Below are 14,988 nucleotides of genomic sequence, written 5' to 3'. Positions count from 1 at the left end.
CCCAGCCAGCAAGTAAGCACCACGCAGCCGGTCACTCACCCTCCGTGCCCTGGTGGGATGGGGAGAGAATCGGAAGAGTAAGAGCGAGAAACACTCCTGGGTTGAGATAAGAACAGTTTAATAATTGCAATAAAAGAAAGTAAAATAGTAGTAGTAATAATACTCAGCACAAGAAGGACATGGAGCTGCTGGAGCGGGCCCAGAGGAGGCCACAGAAATGCCCCGAGGGCCGGAGCCCCTCTGCTGCGGGGCCAGGCTGGGGGGGCTGGGGGTGCTCAGCCTGGAGAGGAGGGGGCTGCGGGGAGGCCTGAGTGCGGCCTGGCAGTGCTGACAGGGGCTGCAGGAAGGGGGGGGGCAAGCTTTTAGCAAGGCCTGTTGTGACAGGACAAGGAACAATGGATTTAAACTAAAGAAGAACAGATTTAGACTGGATATAAGGAAGAAATGTTTCACACTGAGGGCGGTGAGGCACTGGCACAGGTTGCCCAGAGAGGCGGTGGAGGCCCCATCCCTGGCAACATCCCAGGCCAGGCTGGATGGGGCTGTGAGCACCCTGGGCTGGTTAAAGCTGTCCCTGGCACTGCAGGGGCTGGGCTGGGTGGGCTCTGAAGGGCCCTTCCCACCCAAAGCATTCTGTGAACTTTTCAAAATTAAGATGAGATTCCTCAAGGATGATTTATAGGATGAAAAGAGATCAAAGACTTACTTTGAACTCTCCAAACAAACCTGTAGCCTTCATGATAGCATTCTTGTGCCAGTGTATTAAGGGAATTCATAACTCTACAGGTAGTTGTTCTATTTCTATCATAAATCAAGCTTCCAAACCAAAAGTTAACAGAGTTTTGGATGGTATCTTAAGACAGTAAGAGAGGCAACCAAACACTAGGCATTTTGGGGAAAGTAAGCTACTGAAACTTTGTGACTCTTGCTCTAAGAAGAAGAAAGGGCAGTTCGAATACGGCTTCAGTTTGTGCCAGGTGGTATGGCTTTGTCTTGCAGCTGTTAAGGATGCAGCAAAAGACCTGTGTTGCTTCTCTGTAAGAAACTGGTGAGCTAAGCTCATATCATTATTTCCAGGTAAACTCAGTGAATCTAAACAGGACAAGACTGGGAAGTGTAGAGAGTCACTGCTTACACCAGATATCTCCAAGACTGAAAATTATTTTGCTGGGTTTTCACTTGTAAAGAAGACTCTGTCATGTTTTCTTCCTAATGAAGTTGAACTGAACGAGAAACTTCTGAAACAAAATAAAGTGGCACTGCTTAGCTCACCAGTTAGTTTGAGAATAATGCTGATAACACAATGATGATTTAGTTGTTGCTAAGTACTGCTTACACCAGTTAAGGACTCTTCCAGCTTCCCGTGCTCTGCCAGTGCACAAGAAGCTGGGAGGGGGCAGAGCCAGGCCAGCTGACCCAAACTGCCCAAAGGGCCATTCCATACCATACGGTGCCACGCTCAGTGTATAAACTGGGGGGAGTGGGCTGGGGGGCAGCGACTACTGCTCTGGGAGAGGCTGGGCATCGGTCGGCAGGTGGTGAGCGGTTGCATCGCTTGTTTTTCCTGGGTTTTGTTTCTCTCTCATTGTTCTTGTCATTACAATTTTTATTATTATTTAAATTATTAAACTGTTCTTACCTCGACCCATGAGTTTTCCTACTTCTGCCTTTCCAACTCTCGCCCCCATGCCAGCGGGGGGGTGGCGAGCGAGCAGCTGCGTGGTGCTTGGTTGCCAAGAGGGGCTAAACCACAAGAGCCTCCAAGGAAAAGAAATTGCAACTACGTGCACCCGTAAAGCTGCGTGTCAGGGAACTTCATCTGTTGACGCTCCCGTTGCCGGTTACCAAACACCTTTCAGGTGGCAGCGTTTCAGTAGCTTAAGGGGGAGAGGCCCGGGTCTCCCGGGGAGCCCCTGCAGCCCCTGCGCCGTCCCCTCGAGCTGCCCGACGCCGGCGGCCGGCCCCGCACGCGCCGTCCGGGGCCGGGGGGCGGGGAAGGGGGCGGGGCCGGGGAAGGGGGCGGGGCCGCGCCGCGTGCCGCGCCTGGCCCAGCAGGTGGCGCCCGAGGCCGGGGCGCCCGCTCCCGCGCGCGGGCCGCGCGCCCCGGGCACCGCTTCCTCGGAATAACGCTTCCGAAAAGGAGTGTTTGTTACGTGTCGTCCTTAACCGGCTCTCGAGGCGGCAGGCGGCAACCTCTGGGGCTTCAAATCCACCGCAAAGACTGCAGCGAGATGCGACTCGTCGCTGAAACGCCGCAGTCCGGAGAAATGCCGCGCCTGGGCGAAACGTGGACTGGGCGTAATTGCACACAGCCGACGTCGTGTCCAAAAGATGAAGATAGACAAGATCATAAACTCAGGTCGATTATATCTCAAAGCACAATAAGGCGGGTCAAAATAAAAGACATTGAGGAAAGAAGGTGCAATAAATGCTTTTTCAATACACCGGGAGCAGGAAGGCCGATATATTTTGCAGTGTCAGTGAATGATCAAGAGTATGCAGGTAATTAGATTAATTTTTTCCATCTACACTTTTTTTGTGAAGTTCGGGGCAGTTTCCACATTAAACTCATGTTTTACAAGGGATGTACTGAACAAAAATGTCTCTTGATCTGAAATGCCTATAGTCCTAGAAACAGCTATAGAACAGATAAAGAAAATGAAAGATAAAAAATTGCCCAAACCAGGTAGCTTTTTATCAAGAATTCTAAAGGAATTTGAACATGAAATTCATTATTTACTGACTGCAGTTGCAGCCTATGTCATGAAACAGCTTCAGTATCAGAACAACAGAAATGGCAAATGTGATGCCAAGTTTTAGGCAGTTTAGGAGAAATCTGGAGAGCGACACCCACCTATATCTGAGATCTGTATTTGGAAAACTGGTGGAAACAATAATATAAATGGTTATTATACACACAGAAAAATATATCTCAGTGAAAAAGTCAGTGTATCTTTCACTTCACAAAACTGTTCATGTTCTCTGAACAAGTCGTTGACCATGAGTCAACAGATTTCCAAAAAGCAGCTGTCAAGCTCCCTCACCAAGAGCTCTTAAAGAAATTAAGCAGGCAAGGAACAAGAGGAGAGATCAGATCTTCCCATGGATAAATACCTGTTTAAATATGAAACTAAGGTAGAAATAGTTGGTTGTTTTTCTTAGTGGAATAAAACTAGTAGTGGTGTCCAGCAGGGGTCTGTGCTGAGGCATCTGTCATCTGCCAGGTTATAAATTGTATAGAAGTGTTGAACAGCGAGGTGGCAAAGTTTTCTGATAATACTGAGTTAATCAGGGTAGGTTTGTTTTTTTTTTTTAAAAAAAAAGACCCAAAAGGCAAGGTATTTAGAAAGACTTCATGGTACTGAACAACTTGTGATAAAATCTTGCATAAAATTTAATGGAGATAAGTTTAAGTGACACCCATCAGGACAAAACAAATCATATGTAATCATGGACTCTGCAATAACTGTTAATACTGTGGAGGCAGATCATAGATTATAATAGATGGGTCTTGGAAGATTAAGGCAGAAAGCAAAATCAAGACCCCTATGACCAATGGGATGTTGGAAATTCTCAGAAAATGAACAGAGAAAAAAGAGAAAACACCACGGTGCTTTGTCCTTGTGTGCGATCTCAAATCTTGAAGAGGCACAGAGGATGCTGGCAAAGATGTTCAGCAGTAGTGACTGGCTTCTGTGTGAGAATGGGTAAATAGATCGGGGTGCCTTTATGTGGGCAAGGAAAGGAATATACCAGAGGCCTGTCAAGCAGTCCATACGGAGAGCATTTCTGGCTGGGGACACCCAAGGGCTGCTGACAGCTGAGGGCTGCAGCAGGGTGCTGGGGAGCTCTCCAGTACGTATCTCGAAGTGGCCCGCTGGGTGATGTGAGCCTAGATGGATGCTGGTCTGGACTGGGGCAAACATCCTAAATTATTGACAGGTTAATGGAGGGTTTTAGAAATAGGGTCAGTATCCAATCAGGTCCAAAACAGAGCTGGTAGGAATTATAAATAAAGCATCACATGTACAAATCCAGACAGACATGGAATTATGTCTCAATCAAAACTAATAAAATATTAACACTATTTGTTTTTTAATGATGATTTATGATTATGATGTTAAAGTGACAGAACATTCCATGGTGTACCATGAAACTGTCTCCAGTGGGAACTGCAGTATGTGAAAAAAAGTAAACAGGCAAGATGGCAGGCAAGGCAAGTGGTCCTGCTTTTTGATCATTATGTTGATTTTCCTATACTATTCACTGCTCTCAGAGGGAGAGCGCAAAGGATTGAGTGCGCTACAGGTTTTCATTTTGGTTTGACGCCATCCCTTTAAAATGTCATGTTCACACAAAAGAACATGTCAAAGTGATAGCTAAAAGCTGACATTTTAAAAAGTGACATCTCTCTAATGTCACTTTTGTTGCTGTTTTTGATTTCCCATTGCCCTATAGGATAATTGCAGACAATACTGAAAACAATTCAAGTGAACTTCATTATTTTTTGAGGGTGCTACTGCATCACTTTCCTATACGATGTTCATTTACTAAAAGATGAGTCTAAGCTTACTGCAGACTTTTTTCCTCCCCCTTCCTCCCCTCCCTTGACTGTAAATATTGCTAGCTAGAAATTGTTCTCAGTGTTTAAATCTGACAAATTATGTGCCCAATCTCTGGGCTGAGTTTTAACTGAAATTGGCCACCTGCATGGAGCAGGCTGCTCTGCGGCGGCCCCACAGCTCGAGCAGAGCTGAGTAAGTCCCCGCTGTACCAGACTGCCCTGAGCGAGCCATGTAGACTCTCTGAGCTTCAGTTTCTAACTTGTAAAATGAGAAACAGCCCGCTTGCTACTGAAGTGAGGAGGCATACGCTCAAATGCTGCCTTCACCAGGAGGGTTTTGAGAAAGGGTTGCAACACAGAAATTTTGTACATGAGGACTGGAAAGGGATTTCAAACATAAGATAGCAGAGAAGAGAACAGTAGAAAGGCATTCAAAAAGCACAGCAAAACTAGAATTCTCTAGTATAAAAAAACTCCTATGTTTGCAAGTATTTTAGTTCATCCTCTTCACTGTCTTCCTAATGTTCATTGATACAGAGGCAATATATTCTACTTTTTCAGAGTGTATAGAAGTAATGTAATTTACTTCAGTGTTTTCTAGCAGTGTGTTTGTAGGTGGGAAACCTCTGTAAACTATACACCTCTTGCATTCCTATTTCATTCCATCTGTCTCTTTCTTCTAAAGCTGATTCTCCTTTATTGAGAACCAGCTCCTGTGAGCAGAAACTTATTGTGGGTTCAGCTGGCTGAGGACATATGCCTACATACAGTGTTTTTGAGAGCTATGACAATTCTTTTCCTGAGCAATCTTAGGGCAGGCTCTAAACCCTAATAATCTAATCATGTCTCTTGGTGGCAGAGGGCTATGTTCAACCCACAGTTTAGAAATAGACAGCAGGCAAATACAGGATCCTCACTATGCCAGACTTTCATAGTCAGCCTTATCCAGTGCTAATACAACAGAAATTGCTCAAAAGGAGTTCTTGGATCAGAGTTAAACTCTGAAGAGTTACCAGCTAGATGGACATTTTTCCTAATTTGGCACTTAAACCACTAAAGACACAAGGCTAAGACACCATGACCCTACCACTATACTTGGAGTTTTATTGTCATTGGATTTGTCTAACACAAGGTTGGTCCATGGGGAATCTTACAGTCCCCTTCCAATTTACGTGAGATTTACAGCATTTCTAAAAATCAGAAAGTGAATAGGAAGAAACCTCAAAAGCCTTCAAGTTTACACAGTGCATCCATTCAGCTGAGGCCCAAAATAGATCATAAGGATCATAAGTATGTATCATGCCTTCCCCCCCCCCCTTTTTTTTTTTAATTTTTTGCAGCACACAGCTGACAATTGCTGGGTCTGTACTGCTTCCTGCTGCTGGTGGGCAGTCTCGTGGACCAAATTTTCATGCTAACAGCAGACAGGAGGTTTGGGGCCAGGGGCAGAGGTGTTGCTGCATGTGCTTTTGACAGAGCAGATTAACAGGTTTTGCTCAACATTTTGTATGCCAGAGAAAATTCCCATCAAGAAAGCAGGCCCTTGTGTGATTAGAAAAGGGTTCTTCCACCTTTCACAGGCTATCAAGCTATTGATAACATTGTAAATGGCTTTTAATTGGTTTCCTATCTTTCCTTGTAACCTCTTCTGAAAGTTGTCTGTTATCTGCTCTACTGTTTGCTTGACCAAAAATTCTTTTTGATCAAACTAATGTGGATGACCATCTCAAGACATCATGTCTCATGGTTTTGCAGAACAGGTAGTGAATCAGCCTTTCTGGACTAAGTTCCAGATGTTGGCTGCAGATGCCAACACTTTCAGCTCTGAGTCAAAGAGAAAAAAAACCCAAGTAGTTTATTGGAAAGTCTTTTTACATGTGCTTCTGAAACAAGCAGTGCCAAGTGCTGTTCTGCTGCTCATGCCACCCATCAAGAATTCTTTTGATATAATTTGCTTTCAGTCAAGATGACAGAAGCAAAAACTTCTTTCCTTATTTACAAGCAGAAAACACTGAATTTGTTAGAGAGCAAGTTTATGCCACCTTCCATAGGTTTTTTTTAGATGACAAATAAACTGTAGTTGAGAGATGAAATGGCAAACAGCTAACTGAAGCCTATGTTTTGGCCTGTGTAGAGGACACTGTGATCCTACAGTTAGAAGTGCAAAGTGTTGCAAAAAGTGAATAATGATGCATAGAGCAGATGTGAAAGAAACTCACAACAGAAAAGAACTCAGCCCAACCTTCAGGAGCACAAACGGCTGTAGAGGCTTCCTTGGCTGCCCTGGCAGCCCTTGTTGCACGTGGTTTAACCCCAGCCAGCAAGTAAGCACCACGCAGCCGGTCACTCACCCTCCGTGCCCTGGTGGGATGGGGAGAGAATCAGAAGAGTAAGAGCGAGAAACACTCCTGGGTTGAGATAAGAACAGTTTAATAATTGCAATAAAAGAAAGTAAAATAGTAGTAGTAATAATACTCAGCACAAGAAGGACATGGAGCTGCTGGAGCGGGCCCAGAGGAGGCCACAGAAATGCCCCGAGGGCCGGAGCCCCTCTGCTGCGGGGCCAGGCTGGGGGGGCTGGGGGTGCTCAGCCTGGAGAGGAGGGGGCTGCGGGGAGGCCTGAGTGCGGCCTGGCAGCGCTGACAGGGGCTGCAGGAAGGGGGGGGGCAAGCTTTTAGCAAGGCCTGTTGTGACAGAACAAGGAATAACGCATTTAAACTAAAGAAGAACAGATTTAGACTGGATATAAGGAAGAAATTTTTTTACACTGAGGGAGGTGAAGCACTGGCACAGGTTGCCCAGAGGCGGTGGAGGCCCCATCCCTGGAACATCCCAGGCCAGGCTGGACGGGGCTGTGAGCACCCTGGGCTGGTTAAAGCTGTCCCTGGCACTGCAGGGGCTGGGCTGGGCGGGCTCTGAAGGGCCCTGCCCACCTAAAGCATTCCATGATTCTAATAACAATGTAATAATAATAATATACAAAGCAAGTGATACGCAATGCAGTTGCTCACCACCTGCCAACCAATACCCAGACAGTCCCTGAGCAGCAATCGCTGCCCCCCAGCCAGCCCCCCCCCCCCAGTTTCTATACTGATATACTGCCCATGACACCGTATGGTATGGAACAGCCCTTGGGGCAGTTTGGATCAACTCTCCTGGCTGTGCCCCCTCACAGCTTCTTGTGCACCTGGCAGAGCATGGGAAGCTGAGAAGTCCTTGACTGGCATAAGCAGTGCTTAGCAACAACTAAAACATCGGCGTGTTATCAGCATTATTCTCATACTAAATCCAAAACACAGCAGCTAGGAAGAAAATGCCAGCTACTAGGAAGAAAATGAACTCTCTCCCAGACGAAACCAGGACAAGCACACAGATAAGAGATGATGCAGTTTGCTCCTTGTATGGCAGTCAAGTACTCCCTACTTGTAGGCAAGCTATTCAAGTACAGCCTCAGAGTGTTACCACAAGCTTAATCTAATTTCCACTGTAACTAATTGCAGCAACCACTTTTGTAGGGATGTATTTTGGAATTTCTCTCTAGACTACCATAGTATTAATTCTGCACCTTGCTTGGCCTGCCAGGTAGCCTTACTAAGCATTTGGATAGGGAAACAACCATATACTCCACTTTCTAAATTACAGATTTCTGTAAAGAGTCAACAATACAAATGCAGTTGATACCTGACTTGACAAACTCCATCCTCCTATTACAACAGCACCATAATTCCCCAGCAGGAAGCCCACACCAGCAGATCTCATGGTTCAGAAGATATCCTGACTAAAGCCAGGTTCACACTGCGAACTGGGGCCTCTGAGATTCTTAAAAGCTCCTGCTACCTTCTGTGCTAAATTAGTCAGGTGCTGATGATTATTCACCTGCCAGACTCCTCTCCCATCCTTTCCTTGAAACAGACTCTGACTCTGCATCGTCTAATAGAAGCCAGCTGGAATGGAGTACATGTCTGATACAGCTCTGAACGAAGAAGGAGAATTCTGAGGTCATGGTGAAGAACATCAAATCAAACCCTCTTTTTCTCCCTCATAATTTTGGAAGCTACTAAACTCTTCTCTGTAGATGGATTTTTTAAATCTCTGTTTCTACATTTATGTGATACAGAATCTTAAACATGATTAAAAAAAAATATATATCCTCTGTCCCACTTGATTCTTTGCCAGTCAGGAAGTCTTGCATTTTCTTTAAGTTTAAGGAATGTATACTACATTGCTCTTTTGCATAACACTGTTAATGAAAGATCTGGACTATTCTATTGGCTTAGCATTTACACTGAATTAGAACTGGCAGTCCCTGTTAGATTCAGGATCCCATAGTGCCGAGTAATGAATAAACAAAGGATGTTCCTGCCCAAATATTTGTTGAAAAAGGGATGCAAGACATGGCAGCTGGCTGCGGCACACTCAGTGGATGGAATAAGTGGGAGAAGGGCATTGTGGTTTGAGAAATACACGATTATAATTTGAAATACAGACAAAATCATTCTATATAATTAATAGACAGCACTCACTTCTCCTGTTAGTATCAGACCTCTTGTGCTGTGAACTCCTGTAATGATTTACCTTGCAGGGTTTTAGGAATTAACAGCTACTTTTGCTAGCGTCTGATTTCCTGCTCCTGCATTTTCTTCAGAAAAAAAAATCATGTTTTTAAAGGTAAAATCTGCCTGCAATGCCAATTATGATTAACCACGAGTGTGACCTGAAAAGCATTTTGGATTTCCTTCATGTGGCCAGTTCTGCAGTTACCATGTAATCACACTGACTCCAGGAGCAGAGCTGCAGGGTCAAGGCTATTTTATTAAATCAAAATTTCTGTTTTACAAAGGAAGCAAATGGAAACAGCATTAACTATTTTTTGTATGTTTTACTTTTTCCTGAGGTTATAAAAGTTTGGATCAAACTCATGAATATAAGCAAGTATATTATCGGTTTTGGCACTTTCTGGTGTTTCCAGGCACCTGTAAATAGCGGAGCTTCAGTTTGGGATCTGCGGCCATGACAAAAACATAAAAACCTCATGGATACCAAACCAAATGGTAGAATGTTATTGTCTATTACTAGCATGTCCAAGTTTACTTTGCATTTTAATTGCAGCACAAACAAGGGCCCTAAGGCTAGTGGTTGTTACAACCAATGGTTGTTATAACCAGCATTAAAATGTGAATAATAGAATTGTAAAGTATTACACAAAAACGCAGCTTCAATTAGTGTGATATTTGTGTTAAGAGGTCCAACTGAAGAGGTTTGCTCATAGCTAGGGGCACTGGAGCTTGCATATTTGACAGCACATATTTGGCCTCCCTCCTTTCTCCTGATTTTGATGAATGCAGTGCTAATACTGTTCATATCTTCCAGAAGTTGGATGTTTGATAAATATGACAGATTCCCATCCAGGTTGGTTTTGTTGTGCATGTTTTTGGTAGCCAGTTTTGTTTGCTCTGGTGCTTACTAAATGAATGCACTGAGAAGGCAAGAAGCAGAACACTGACTAAAAAGCTGGTTGGCAACTCAGCTGGCCTCTTTCTCTTACCAAAGAACTTCTGCAGAGCTAAAATAACTGGCCCACCTTACAGACTGATTATTCCTTGGATACCAATTGCATGGAGGCTGCAGGTGGTTCATAAGCTTATCTCTCTTCATGTTTTTTTAAGAAGAATGAACTTAATTTAAAAGAATGTTTGCCTGTTGGCAGCTCCTGCTGTTAGCAGCCTTTGGGGATGTTGCCTGGTTGCTGCTCATGTGCTGCGTCCTGATGGTCACATACGTCTCTAGGGTCCGCTGAGGTCAGCAGGAAACCACAGATGGTGTCATTCCCAGAGCTTTGGCTGCCCCATCCCAGAAGCTTGTGCTGTTGAGGGGACCCTTATTTTATTCCCACATGGCACCATCTGGCCTCTCTTGACATTGAATTGAATGGTTGGAAATTTTTGCTTTTGTCTACTTTTAAACCATCCAAAATAATGTAAAGCATTTCCTTTTCCTACTGGAAAATAGAAACACCATATCTGTACAAAAGAAATTATTTTGAAGTGTGATGCTTGTAATCTCCAAAGCCAAATACTCGAAATACTCCTTTTGTGTAATAGCACTGCCAACTGCTTAGCTCTTTAAAGGAAATACTCATTAAATCCTCTCATTGCAGAATCAGATCCTTTATAAGTGTTACTTAAAACTAATAATAAAAAAAAAAGACACCCTGACCCCCATTAGTTTTCCCAGAAGGGAAGTCTGATTTAAAACTCTTGGTTGCTTGGCATAGATTGCCGGACTAAGTTGGACTGTCTGTGAGTCATGAGTTAGGGCTTCGTGTCCTGGCATGCAGTTGCACTGATGTTATTTTACACTGCTGAGAGAGAATACTGATGCTAAAAATCACTGTTACCTCCATCTATCGCTAATGGAATTTAGACCCATGGCTGAACTCCAGGTAGGGAAAAATCATGTGCTTCTGTGAAGCTGTGTCCTTTGGTGCAAGGTGTCAGTCATTATGGACAGTTCTTCATCACATAGAATCCATTTCTTTTCAAGCTGAGACAGGCAATTCATGTACAATTACAAAATGAAAAGAGGAAGGGCATACACTATTGCACTTAGAGGCACGGAAGGTTTCATTTGTATTGGGGCAGGTGTATTGAGCTGGCAGTCTGGGTCTATGTTGCCACATTTTCATCAGTGCCCTGAAGAAAATAATTTCATGGCTTATATACAGTACCTCCTGATGGTCTGGTGGTCACTAATAGAAGAGGAATTTTTATTTGCGTTTTTTCCCCATTTTCCCCTCCTTTTCTTGCTAGGACATGGTTTTATTGGTTCTTCTTATTTGGAACTGCCCCTCTTGTGTCTGGCTTTTTAACGTGCACTGAATACAAGTTGTTTAATGCAGTGGAGTACTTTACAGGCAACCAAACTAAGTCTGATGATGATGAGACATTCAGGGTAACACTGCCAGTATCAACTTGCTTCCATATCTGTGTCTGAGTATTGGCAATGTGCACTTGCAAGAGGTCATAAAAACCCTGAATGAATTTGAACCGATCATTGGGGTGAAGAGATTGAGAGCAGCCCTGCCAAGAAGGACTTGGGGGTACTGGTAGATGAAAAGCCGGACACGAGCCGGCAATGTGCACTTGCAGCCCAGAAAGCCAACCCCACCCTGGGCTGCATCCCCAGCAGCGTGGGCAGCGGGGCGAGGGAGGGGATTCTGCCCCTCTGCTCCGCTCTGGGCAGACCCCACCTGCAGCCCTGCGCCCAGCTCTGGGCCTCAGCACAGGACACGGAGCTGCTGGAGCGGGGCCAGAGGAGGCCACAGAAATGCCCCGAGGGCCGGAGCCCCTCTGCTGCGGGGCCAGGCTGGGGGGGCTGGGGGTGCTCAGCCTGGAGAGGAGGGGGCTGCGGGGAGGCCTGAGTGCGGCCTGGCAGTGCTGAGAGGGGCTGCAGGAAGGGGGGGGACAGACCCTTTAACGGGGCCTGCTGTGACAGGACAAGGAGTAATGGATTTAAACTAAAGAAGAATCGATCTAGACTAGGCATAAGGAAGAAATGTTTCACACTGAGGGCGGTGAGGCACTGGCACAGGTTGCCCAGAGGCGGTGGAGGCCCCATCCCTGGGAACATCCCAGGCCAGGCTGGACGGGGCTGTGAGCACCCTGGGCTGGTTAAAGCTGTCCCTGGCACTGCAGGGGCTGGGCTGGGTGGGCTCTGAAGGTCCCTGCCCACCCAAAGCATTCTGTGATTCTATGATTCTATGACTGTAAGAGCTGGTCCAGTCTTTTCAATTGTGCTAGTGCAAACTCACATTTCCCAAAGATTTTCCCACTAGAGATGTCATGGTATACCAACTGCAGGGTGCAGCTGCTTGAGAGACAGCTGTTTCTATTCCCCTTTCAGCTAAAATTTCCTCAGAAGAGCAAGACTTGACTTTTACTAGAAGGCTGGGATAGAACTGCACCCAAAGCCCTGTGACCGAGCAGTGGAATGAAGGAGCTTCCTGCGGCACCTGGGGAGCGGGGCATCCTGCTTCCCAAAGGCCCCTGCCCACCCCCTGCAGCACTGCTCTTATGTCTGCAGGATGTTTGTAACGTGTATAAAGCAGTCTGCAAGTGGCACTTGAGGGCCTATGGTGCACGACGGTAGCCAGGCCCGCTCTATCGTGTTCCAGCCCCTGCGCCAGCAGTCTGTCTGTCCCCTCTTGGAGGAGAGCAGAGCCATCCTCGGGAGGAAACCAAACTCCCGAGTGCCCCCGGCCCTGGGGAGACGGCGTGTGATGCATCCCAGTGCCCAGCGGTATGTTTAAAACAACAATTTCAAAGCACTCACCATTCTTTTACCAGGTCCTCTTCCCCCAGCGCATCAGCTGTGGGCCAAAGTGCCATTTATCAGTTATTATGCTTTTAAAATTTAATTAAGTTGTAAAAAGTCCTCCAACTACCAAGGTACGGGTTCGATTGCTCTGTTTTATTTGCTTCTTCAGGCAAGCTAGTGAGACGTTCTGGCAAGGCCGACGGCCCCGGCCCTGGGCCTGCGTCCCTGCTGGCCTGCAGGCATGGAGGTGCCGGGGCACCTACGGGCCCAGCGCGACTCAGTGGCTTTTCAGGGCTCTGCCTACGTGGAATAGATAAAAACGATTTGGAAAGGAGGAAAGCAATTTGGTCTAATGCTTCTGATATAAAAACCCCTAACATTTAACCGCCAAAGTCATAAACGTATAGAAATATACGGTCACCAGGTTGCACGTCTTGAAATAGCAAAACGACAATGCCAAGGGAGAATTTTATCGTTAGGTTTTGGCAGAAAGCAGAAGGCTGCGATCATTTTAGGAAGGGTTTAGCACTTACATGCCAAGTTCTGAGTACTAGGTCTGATGTGGATGGTATCTAAGAGTAGGTTTCAAACCACCAACAATTTGGAAACAGAAATCTGAGATGAGTCCATAGCTCTCATTCTTTTTGTTTTTTCCCCCACTCATGTCTTGATCATTCTAAGCTTAGAGACCATCATTTTTCTCCCTTGAATGCTTTTTTTATAATAGCGTGGCTTTTTCCTCCTCTATACTCCCTGCTGTGATTCATTTAAATAATTTCTTTTTAAGGTGGTGGGTTTCACACTTTTTGTGTTATAACAAGAAATATAATATTCTAATAAGTCAACCGAAAGGGAATTCTTCTTGACATTTGATGGGCTGACAGAGGTGTCTTTCCAAAGCATACCTATTTTGATTTTGAGACAGAGATATTCTGCATCACCTTCTGTTGGTAAACAAAACACCTTTATTTGTAATTCTTACAGTAGGCACAACAAAGGCTTTAGCTGCACAATGACGGTGAAAAAATGTATCTAGGTCTGTCCCATAGTGTTCAGATACTCTGAAAGTTTGTATCCTCATTTAATCTAATAAGATGACAATAGTTAGTACCTTGATGTACAAGTCAGACTTTAACTAGCAAACTACTCAGAAGGGCAACCTCTGGTACCTGTGGATTCTATGTAGATGCACAGAAAAGTTTCCCTCTCCAGGAAACTTGGGTTTTGATGCTACGCTCCCTGCTCAGATAAACCTCTTACTGATTTTCAGTGCTGGAGAGCTTGTCCTAGAGACTGGAAATAGGGAGCATATTTTTTCTTTAATCTGAGTTCAGCTTCTTCATAGTTTTTAAATTTCTTTCTTCAAGTGAGAAGAAAAAATTTACCCATCTGTAATTATGCAGGGCAGTTCATTTGCATGTTGTTAAGTTTGTGGTTTACATTTGTATAAAATCTTGTATTTCAGCAGACAGGCACTGTCACTAAATCCGTTGTAGCACTATTCTTCAGAAATATACCAATCCATTAATCTCCATGTTATCTTATGTTATTGCAGAATTAAAAAAAAAATCTGAGCATTGATGCAAGTCTAGGAAATAATTATGTATGTATCAAATATTTATCATTGCTCATAAAAAAGGGAATGCCACAATGATAAGACAGATACACTTTACAATGTAACAAAAAATTATATGTAAAATTTTATAGCACTAATCAAGAACAGGAAAGTATTGGGATCCACAACACCTTTAAATTTTAAACAGACACACATTGCAAAATCCCTTGAGCAAAACTTAAATAATACATTATAAAGATATAAATTTCATTCTGCTTCTCCCCAAAAAGGGAAGGCTGTGTGTTGAGAAGACCAACCTGTGTTGAAAACAGACTCCAACAAGGATGCTTGCAGAAAACAAACCAACCAAACAAAAACCCGTTTATGATTCAGCTATAGACTTGTCTTTATTGTACTTATAAAATATACATAGCCTTTTATTGAATTGCCTGCTGTCGAAATCTGCAAGAATTTTATTGCTTTTTACTGTCCTGGAGAGGAATAAAGCAGCAGCCTCTGTGTAATTTCATAAGAAGCAAGGACAGTAAATCTA

Source organism: Pelecanus crispus, chromosome 9 (assembly GCF_030463565.1).
Source record: "Pelecanus crispus isolate bPelCri1 chromosome 9, bPelCri1.pri, whole genome shotgun sequence".
Classification (NCBI taxonomy): Eukaryota; Metazoa; Chordata; class Aves; order Pelecaniformes; family Pelecanidae; genus Pelecanus; species Pelecanus crispus.
Note: the sequence above shows the minus strand (reverse complement) of the source record.